The sequence below is a fragment of the Pituophis catenifer genome, unplaced genomic scaffold (genome assembly GCF_029215685.1).
Source record: "Pituophis catenifer annectens isolate HBS135680 unplaced genomic scaffold, rPitCat1.0.hap2 SCAF_1, whole genome shotgun sequence".
Taxonomy (NCBI): Eukaryota; Metazoa; Chordata; class Lepidosauria; order Squamata; family Colubridae; genus Pituophis; species Pituophis catenifer.
In genome coordinates, this window is record NW_027256881.1 from 285,004,177 (window position 1) to 285,014,626 (window position 10,450).

Here is a 10,450-nt window from a genome sequence, read left to right on the forward strand (position 1 = left end):
TCTTATTTCCATAATCAGAACATTACAGTAAAATGGAAATATCTCTGAATAATTATAAGGACGCTACTATAGGTGGCTTGTGTGAAGGACATTTGAAAACGCAAGCAAAAAAGGAATAGAACAAGTTGCTATGCCCCAAGTACTCTAAATGCTTATGATGTTTACAGTACTAATTACAGTTGTCAATGATTTCTGGCTAAATGTAAATGGCAGAGCAATTAACTAAGCAATTTCCAAATTCACTGGGAAATTGTTATCTTTATTGACAACTAGGACTCATTCAAATGATGAGTGGGGTACAGATTTAAGATATAAGGTTAGTACTAATAACAGCAATTAACACAGATTGAAAAGAAACATACATTAAAATCCCCAATGGATCATTGTTGATGGATGTTTTGTACCTTCAGAATCCTTGATATTTAGCCAAGAATTTTAGAAAGTCTGGTAAACAGGTTCAACTGTCCTGATATTTGCCAACCAGAAATGTTTAGAAGTGTATTATTTTCAAAGTTACAACTAACCATAGTCCTTGACTTATGACCATAATTGAGCCTGTGAGTTTGTGCATAGGTCATGACGGTTGTTAACGTAGGTCACATGTGGCCATACCTGACTTTACAACCTTTTTGCAGCAGTCATTAAATGAACGCTATAGTCATTAAACAAACCCATTGTTTGCTATAGGGCATTTTTAGCTGGAAACCGGAAGTAAATGTTGGTTTCCAACAAAAACATCATAAATTGTGGTCCCGTGACTGGGATGCTGCCATAAATGTGACTGATTGCCAGTTGGCCAAAATGTGATCATGTGACCATGGGAAGGCAAATCTGGGTCATAAGTCCCTTTTGGAGGCATCTGTCATAACTTTGAACAATAATTAAGCCAAGGACTACCTATAGTGATTGTAGCAATGCCTGCTAACTAGTTAGGAAAAAATGTCAAGAATCTGCCTAATTTCCTTATACGTACATCCATCAAAAGATATTTCTGAAGCATGGAATCCATCAAATGGATTACTGTGATGGCGCTGCCCATGAAGATGCTCAGAAGCTACAGCTGGTCCAGAATGCAGTGGTGTGCGCAGTGATGGGTGTGCTTTGCCGGTATGAGATGATTCTGCAAGCTGCACTGGTTACCAGTTGATTTCTGGGTGCAATTCAAGGTGCTGGTTATCACCTATAAAGCTTTTTATGCCATGTGGCCTGACTATTTGAGTAACTGCCTGTTTCCAGTTCTTTCTGGCCATCCAAGGATGATCATGCTCTGGGTCCCATGTAAGCCCACAGAAAGGGCTCGCAATCTGGGAGTCCTCCTCGATATGCAGCTGTCCTTGGAGGAACATCTGACGGCTGTAACCAGGGGGACCTTTTATCAGGTTCGCCTGATTCGCCAGTTGCGGCCCTTTCTTGATCGGGATTCCCTGTGCACAGTCACTCACGCCCTCGTCACCTCTCGCCTTGACTACTGCAATGCTCTCTACATGGGGCTCCCCTTGAGGGGCACCCGGAGGCTCCAGCTGGTCCAGAACGCAGCAGCGCGGGTAGTGATGGGAACAGCATGGCGCTCCCATGTAACACTACTCCTGCGCGAGCTGCACTGGCTCCTGGTGGTCTTCCGGGTGCGCTTCAAGGTGTTGGTTATCACCTTTAAAGCGCTCCATGGCATAGGGCCTAGCTATCTTTGAGACCGCCTGCTGCTACCGACGACCTCCCAGCGACCCGTGCGCTCCCACAGAGAGGGCCTCCTCAGGGTGCCATCAGCCAATCAATATAGGCTGGTGACCCCCAGGGGGAGGGCCTTCTCTGTGGGGGCACCTACCCTCTGGAATCAGCTGCCCCCAGAGATAAGGAGAATCCAAGACCTCAGTGCCTTCCGCCGTGCCCTTAAAACCCACTTTTTCCAGCAAGCCGGGCTGGCTTAGGAAGAAATTTTTTTAAAATTTTTAAATGTTTAATTGGTTTGTGGTTTTTTAAATTTTGGGCCAAATTTATATAGATTTTAATTGTTTTTAATATTTGTATTTCATGTTTTTAATTCTGGCTGTGCACCGCCCTGAGTCCTCAGGGAGAAGGGCGGTATATAAATTGAAAAAAAAAAAAAAAGTAGAATCACCTTGTAGAGCCCAGGAAACGCCTTCTTTGTCTGCCCTTTGGAATGACATCCTCCCAGAGATCAGAAGGCAAATAAAAGACTTGGTTATAGTCTCCAGCTTTGGTTCAGAGCTCATGTTGGATGGTGATATGTTCTTTCTGGAGCCATTTGTGATTCTATTTTGTCCTCTTTTTTTTTTTTTTTAACATTTAATTATAAGTTTCCCAGGGTCTTATTTTCCTACTGGGATGACCTGTGGCATGGGGTGCATGCTTCAAGTAATTGAGAGTGAAACAAGCAGTGGGTAAGGCCAGAACAAAAAGAAGTGGGAACAACTTTCCACTACCTTTTCCCATGCTTTTTGAAACTCTCATTTCATTCCCAGGAAACAAACAGTAAAATCTCACCAATGCTCTGAATTAATATCTTGCAACAGGGTTTAGAAAAGAGGCCGAGAGCTATGCAAAATTAGCGTGAGGCTTATGTCCTCTGTTTGAGTCTAAGAAATATTAATCACGTTGATATTCGTGCATCTGCTTTGAAGAGTCCTTTGTTCTGTTGAAAGGGGGGGCGAGGGAAATTATTCTGATTTATTTAACAAATACGTATCAATCCCTAATACAGATCTGTAGAACAGGGAAGGGCAACTGTCAGCCTCAGGCAGAAGAACAGAAGGCTCACTCTGCTTTAATGTCTTCTCAGTTGAGCAAGAATATTTTCTTAAAGAACCCCACTGCTTCCTTTTTACTGATTTCTATTTTAATGTCATTATTACCCTCCCATTACATTTTCTGAGATCTTCTGGGCATGACAATGGATCTCCTCCATCGCCATCCCCATGCTTTGGCAAATACCTCCCCCTCCTGGAATTAAGCTTGATCTCTCCTTTCCTCATATTCCACCAAGCATGTAAGACCCCCCCCTTTTTTTAAAAAAAATTGATTTATATGCCGCCCTTCTCCGGAGACTCAGGGCGGCTTACAATGTGCTAAGCAATAGCCTTCATCCTTTTGTATATTTATACAAAGTCAGCTTATTGCCCCCACAACTGGGTCCTCAATTTACCTACCTTAGAAAGGATGGAAGGCTGAGTCAACCTTGAGCCTGGCGAGATTCAAACCTGCAGTAATTGCAGGCAGCTGGTCTTAATAACAGGGTGCTTTAGACCACTGTACTACCAAGGCTACTACTTTTATTTACTTTACTACTTTTATTCCACGGTGCATTTGGTTCTGATTAGTTCTGGGTGACCATTAAAAGTAAATAGATTTTTATTTTTGTGTATCATGATTGCTTTTTCTTTAATGCTCCTTGTAAAAAATTCCCAGAATCTGCATGGAGTATAGCAGCTGACAAATATCTTCTAATAAATAATTGTTTTTTGTATAAATGGCAAATAGTTGAAAATTGAAACAGTAGTGCGCTTTATATTATACAATAAAAAGGAAAGAAGGCATGAGAACAATGTGTGCCGTTTCGGTATTTCATGAAATGAGACAACTTTCCAATAATAGAATCAATTAGCTGTTATGCTTAGATAAACTGAGCCTATTTCGTTATTTGTTCATCATGCCAAATTATCTTTAGATAAACATGCTGATGCAGTTGTACTCTTCAAACTTAGCAGCTATTTATCCTCCTAAGTACACATGTGATGAAGATTGACTTGAAAGGAAAGCTTTCAATTTCCTCCCAAGGTGCTGTTTAATACAATTTAATGGAAAAAGCAATAGGAAATGCTGATTGCTTTTAAAGAATATGGGTTACCATAGAAATCACCTGCATCTGAAAGCTGCAAATTAAATATTTAATTGATAAATGTATTTCAATTTTGACTAATTTTATTTTTGGGTTTAAAAATAGGCAGAAAGAAATACAAGCATGGATTTCCACATGCCCATTGTTCATTCCTGCAATGAAGTAAGAATTTTCCAGTTACATTTCACTGAAAGGAAGGCATTTTTCAAAGATCTTCTCTTCGCCTTTCCTCTGTTCGATTTGATTCAAATTGTTTCACAGTCAATGAATTCGAGAACAATAAAATCACAGCAAATTTAGTGAAGAGTCAAACCAGTGGTGGGTTGCTCCCGGTTTGGTCCGGTTCTATAGAACCGGTAGTAAAACTGGCGGGAGGCTCCGCCCACCCACCACAACATCATCATGAGTGATCTGGGCATGCGCATAAGCTTCTGTGTGTGCGCTCCTGCTGCGAACCGGTAGTAAAGGTAAGTGGAACCCATCCCTGAGTCAAACATATCTTGTGAAGTGTATGTGTGAGGGGAGGGAGGGAGGGAGGGAGAGAGAGAGGGAGAGATTGATCCCTTATCATCTCTATGGGTAGTACGTGTCTTCCACAATCTTGAGTCCTCTACAAGAGGTCTGGGAATTGAGGTTTCTGTGCAATATCATAGCTGTTCCTAGAACTGCACTCTTCTGGATAGAGAGCACTGATGTTTTTTCTAGGAGCTGTTGCAACTGCTTTCCCAGCTTTGGAGTACAGTCAGGTTCTGGTACTTTTCCATCTTTTCATACTCAGATTAACAGAGTTGGAAGGGACCTTGCAGGTCATCGAGTCCAACCCCCTGCCCAAGCAGGAGACCCTACATCTGCCTCTACCTAGGATGGAACTCATAACCTCCTGATTGTGAGGCAAGAGCTCTACCTCTAGGCCATCGGGTCTTGGTCCTTCCTGTTGCTGCTGTCCCTTTGGCACCGCTGCATCTATCACCACCAGTTTTTTGGTTCTTGTCTACTACCACAATGTCTGGTTGATTGGCCAAAATCTGCCTATATGTCTGACTCTGGAAGTCCCATAGGACCTTACATCTGATATTCTCCGTGACCACCTATGGAATCTCCACTTGGACTTGGGAGGGCCTAGTCCATATACTCTGTAAATATTCCTGTTCACAATGCCAACTACTTGATTTTACTGTTCAATGTATGCTGTTCCTGTCTGCCACTATGTGTTGGACTATCTCTGAGGTCTCTGTCCATAGTCTGCACCTCAGTTCCTGTCTAATGTGGTAGATCCCTGCTTCTATGGATCTTCACATTGGCAGACTCTATGTCCTCCTTTGATCAACTTACTAAGCCAGTCGTGGCCTAAACTGGCAACCAAGTTCAGAGAGCCCTTCCAACTCTGTGTTCTGTCCCAGCTACGGACCCCAAAGAATGCAGCACACACAAAGTCTGTACAAACCTTAGTTTACTAATTAAGGACTACTAATGAGCTTCCTTAGTAGTTGTTCGAACACAAGTACAGTTTAAATCAGTCTTTTCTGAACAAGGGCTGTTAATTTAACTTCATTAACAGCCGACAAGAATCCAAAGAATAATAACTCAATTCTGAAGCACAGTATTTCAGATAACCGTAATCTTACTGTGGTTGGCAGAATGCCCAGAAGCAATTTGCAGGAAAACTGACGAGATAAACAAGAGCTGAATCAAACATTTCTGGAATCAAGACGTGAAGGAATATGAACGAAGTTGTTTCCTGCAAATTGCACCAGTCGTCGTCCTTCCTTAAATAGGCTAGGGGAGTGGCCAATTAGCCCCAAGCCTTATTCTCAAGGAGGCCTCCTCTTGAGGAGCCACTCCTGCCTTTTAACAGCTCTGTGCGCTCGTGCATCGAAAAGAGGCTCCTCCTCTTCTTCCACTTCTGGAGGTTCTGAAGGCCCTAGCTGAATCCCCGCCTCTGGCACCACATCTTCTCCAGTCTCCTCATTGTCTGACTCGAGTGCCAGCTGCACAGGCTGCTGGTGCAGCACCACACCAGCCTCCTCGCTGTCGGAATCAGCTACTAACTGCACAGGCCGCTGACGGGCCACAAATCTCTGTTAGTCTAATACGTTCTGCAAGATGCTCCAAGTGCTACTATCAGAATGGAGGTTGCTTAACAGACAAGGAAATAAATGAGAATAGATTTGTTTGGTTTTGACAAGGCATAGATAATTCTATGTTCCCTAGATTTTCTAATTACAATTCTCAAAACTGTAGGCTGGATAGTCACAGTTGCAGGGCCACAGGATAAGACAATAAGATTAGCTTCTTAAAGTATTCATTCTTTGGTTTTCCATGAAGGGTTGGAAGATTGATTGCTTTGCCACCTAGGAAGAACATACAGAGTGATAAAAGATTGAAGTGAATTTCCATTTCAACGTGGGTGGATGACACTGTGCTGATACACAAGACAAAGGGAATGATGAAAGTTCACCTTTTTTTGAATGATGGTAGAAGTATGTGTCTCTTGACACACTCATAGAGCTTGATTCCTATACATCCAGGTCTAGACCTGATGGACAGGTCAAGTAAAAGTAAAGAAGAGGAACAGAGGTTTTAAAGATCCATCTGATCATCCATAAATTCAATAAATCTATATCCTGCTTTTGGAACCATATCTTCACAAAGTAATATATACCCCACCTCCAAAAGACAAGTAAATACTTTATATATTGTATATCAAACCAATTTTCATTACCTTGAGGCAAAACATTATCATATTCTAAAATACTATAAGGATCTAATAAGTAAAATATACAACCAGCTGCAGGAAAACAATCCCAGGAAAAAGCAGTTTAGGAAATAAGGTATATATTTTAGTGATCTGTTTGAAAAACTGATGTAGTAGGTGTTAAGCATATGCTATTTGGATTTGTTCTCCATATCCTTGAGACCACTACTAACATTTATTTATATATTAACTACTTTAACAGAGTTATAAACAACTCCATCAAAGCCAAGCGCTGTGTGCCATACATCTTAACCTATGTAAATTGTCAAAGCAACAGTACACATTACATTAAAAGGACAGCAACTTAAGATAATAAAAATAGCACGTATCTCATATTTCCATTCTAAATTATCTTGATTATGCTGCCAGGTTCCTTCCAACTCTGTAATTCTGTTACTGATAGTGGGCATACAATCACAATTTGTGAAACTGATTATGAAGTAAACTTTCAAAGTAAAAAGATAATGTAGAGAATGCTAAATATTGGTAGATGCAGACTTCAATGCAATCTAATTTTTTATGCTTCAACATGAGTTATGATTTACCAACAAAGATCTCTAAAATCCATCTGTTTGCCAAATCCAGATTTTAGGCTTACATAAAAAATGATTGTAATTGTTTTACAATGAGAAGTATTTTGTCTTTTTATTTTTCTACGTAGAAGCTTGCTAAATTTTTTATAATGGCTGAAGGCTTATTTGGCAATTTAAAGTGATGTTAGTAGTCATTTGTATTTTAATATGTCAAAAATCAGTAAGGTTTTTAAAAAATGATGGCTTGCACGTGAAATATACCTTTAAAACTTTGCCATGTATTATTGCTGCAAAAACAAAATCCACAGAAGTTGTTCATAGGGAGAGAAGGATATTGGTAGTCCTCAATTTACAATAGTTCATTTAATGAATGTTTGAAGTTACAGAGGCACTGAAAAAAATGATTTATGACCATTTTTCACACTTTCGACTGTTGCAGCAACCCCATGATCTTCTGATCAAAATTCATATCTTTGGAAGCTGACTCATTTTTATGACAGTTAAGTGTCCTGGAGTCATATGATCACCTTTAATGACCTGGCAAGCAGAGTCAATGTGGAGGACAGATTCACTTAACAACCATGCTACTAATTTAGCAACTGCAGTGATTCACTTAACAACTGTGGCAAGAAAGGTCATAAAATGGACCAAAACTCACTTAACAACTGTCTTGCTTAGCAACAGAAATTTTGGGCTCAATTGTGATCATAATCTGAGGACTGCCTGCATATGTAAGTTATTAGCATGATAGAAAGCAGCTTTCCTCAATTTGATGCCTTCCAAACTTTTGGGATTGCAGCCCCTGTCATTCATAGCCAACAGCACCATGATGGGACGACAGAAATCAGTTTCTCTGGAGGGCACCAGACTAGGTAAGGCTGCCTAGAGAAAATGTTAGGATGAAGTGATCCTTAACTTCCTTGAAAGCATTATACGCCATACCTTGTTGTGATTTTTTCTCCAAAATGGGCAGAATATATTCCAGCCTAAGAAGATGAAATGGGAGGAGAAGGGGAGTGGAGATCATTTAAATCCTTGTCCAAGTAGGTGGCGGGGGAGGAGATTTATCAGTCTATATATTTCTCAGGGTAAAGGAGGGTCAGCGCTTCGATTCAGCACCACAAGCTACGGACAGTTCCAGAGCTTTCCTTCCCAGCTTTTCTTCGGTTCTTAGGAAACCCAACTGGAGCTGCGACTGTGTTAAGAAGGGAGAGTTTTCCTCCTTGCAGCTCCAACACGACGAGTCTCAACGAACGAAAACACTTTTGACCTCTCTCAGCCCCATCTCCAGCTTTCCATCATCCCTTTGGCTCGGGAAGAATAAAAGAGAAAAGCAAAAAGCACCACAGATTGTGAGAAGGGAGTAGCGGAAGATCCTTTCTTTCTCCACAATCTTCACTGATTCCTTCTACAAGCCGCCCAACTAACCCCCCCCCCATGAGAGCTTTGGAAACTCAAGCAAAATGTCAAAATGGCTATATTCTTTCTTTCCCTCAATGGTAAGTGTTGAAGAGCTGACAGAACGCGTGTATAGCAGGATAAAGTAAGGGAGTTCTTGGTCTTCCAGTCCTCGAGAACAAGCAAACTTCTAATGTTCTCAATTCATCCAGGTCCAGGACATTGAGCCTTCAAGAGCTCAGAATGTCCAGCCCACATTGCTAAAGAAAACCCATTGGGTAGATGGACTGTTTAATGTTAGGAATTGGAGTTGGAGGGCTCTTGGAGATGATATTTCTGAATAAAATGGCTTATGAATGTGTCTCAAACAAGCAAATAGAACAGTAAGAATTAACTTTTCCAACAATGTTGAACACTTTTGTTTTTAAGTTAATGTAAGATTTTTTTTTTGCATTGGTTCTGTATAAATTATCTCTACATTCCTTGCTAGACAATTTGAAGATGCTGTACTTTCCTTTTTTTTCTTTCTTTCTTTCTTTCTTTCTTTCTTTCTTTCTTTCTTTCTTTCTTTCTTTCTTTTCTCCTCCTCCTCCTCCTCCTCCTCCTCCTCCTCCTCCTCCTCCTCCACCACCACCACCACCACCACCTCTTTCTCCTTCTCCTCCTCCTCCTCCTTCTTTTCTTCTTTGCTTGTTACCTCTACCTGAAAAAAGGTGCAAGAGAAATGGAGTATTTGGAAATATTATAGTGGAAATATTAAACTTAGTCATTTTAATGCTTTAAAGTATTTTGTATAAAATATACAAAAGTATGAAGGCTATTGCTTAACACCTTGTAAGCCGCCCTGAGTCTCCGGAGAAGGGCGGCATATAAATAAAATAAAAACAAAAATAAATAAAATAAAAAAGGGACTATTAGTCCTGCAATTCTCATCCCATTCTGTCCACCCACTCTCAAATTATCCACTTATTTGTTAGATTTCTATCCCGCTTTTCTGCCAAATACATTTGGCAGAAAATACATTACACCGAGACAGAGAAATTGGTCCAAAGTCATGGTAGTTTCCATACTTAAAGGTAAATTTGAACCTCTTACCTTCCAGTCCTAGTCCATTCACTACATTGCCATCCATTATATCTGCACTTAAATCTTGAATCATATACTCATATCAGTACTTCATATTTTTAATCTCCTATATAGATCAGACCAACTGCTCTTTAGAAGGCCAGATCCTGAAGATGAAACTCAAATACTTTGGCCACCTAATAAGAAGGAAGGACTCACTGGAGAAGAGCCTAATGCTGGGAAAGACTGAGGGTAAAAGAAGAAGGGGACGACAGAGAACGAAGTGGCTGGATGGAGTCACTGAAGCAGTCGGTGTGAGCTTAAATGGACTCCAGAGGATGGTAGAGGACAGGAAGGCCTGGAGGAACATTGTCCATGGGATCACGATGGGTTGGACATGACTTTGCAACTAAAAACATGTAGATCAAATCAGGGCTGAATCACAGAAGCCTGTTGCTTTTCATTGGACATCCTGACTTAGTTTTCCACTGTTTTTGGTGTTGCCAGCACCACAAAAGGAGCAAAGGGATTTTAGCCCGTTTGGAAAGTGGGGGTAACACTGCAGGAACTAACAAGTAGACCTATAATAGAATTCATACCATTCTTGTTATATACATAAACCACATACAATTTAGTTATATATTTTATGTGCCTTCTTCCCCTGTGGGGAAAAAACCCACATATAAAGTATTAGCTCACACTCAATTTTTTTATAATAATAGGAAAAAGAGAAAATTGCCTCTTTGTGGTACAGTATGGAATAACCTGAGTTATAGCTTTGTTTCAAATAATTCTCTGAGTGTTGCTGGGCACATAAGATAAATCTTTATATTTGGGAAGAAAAAA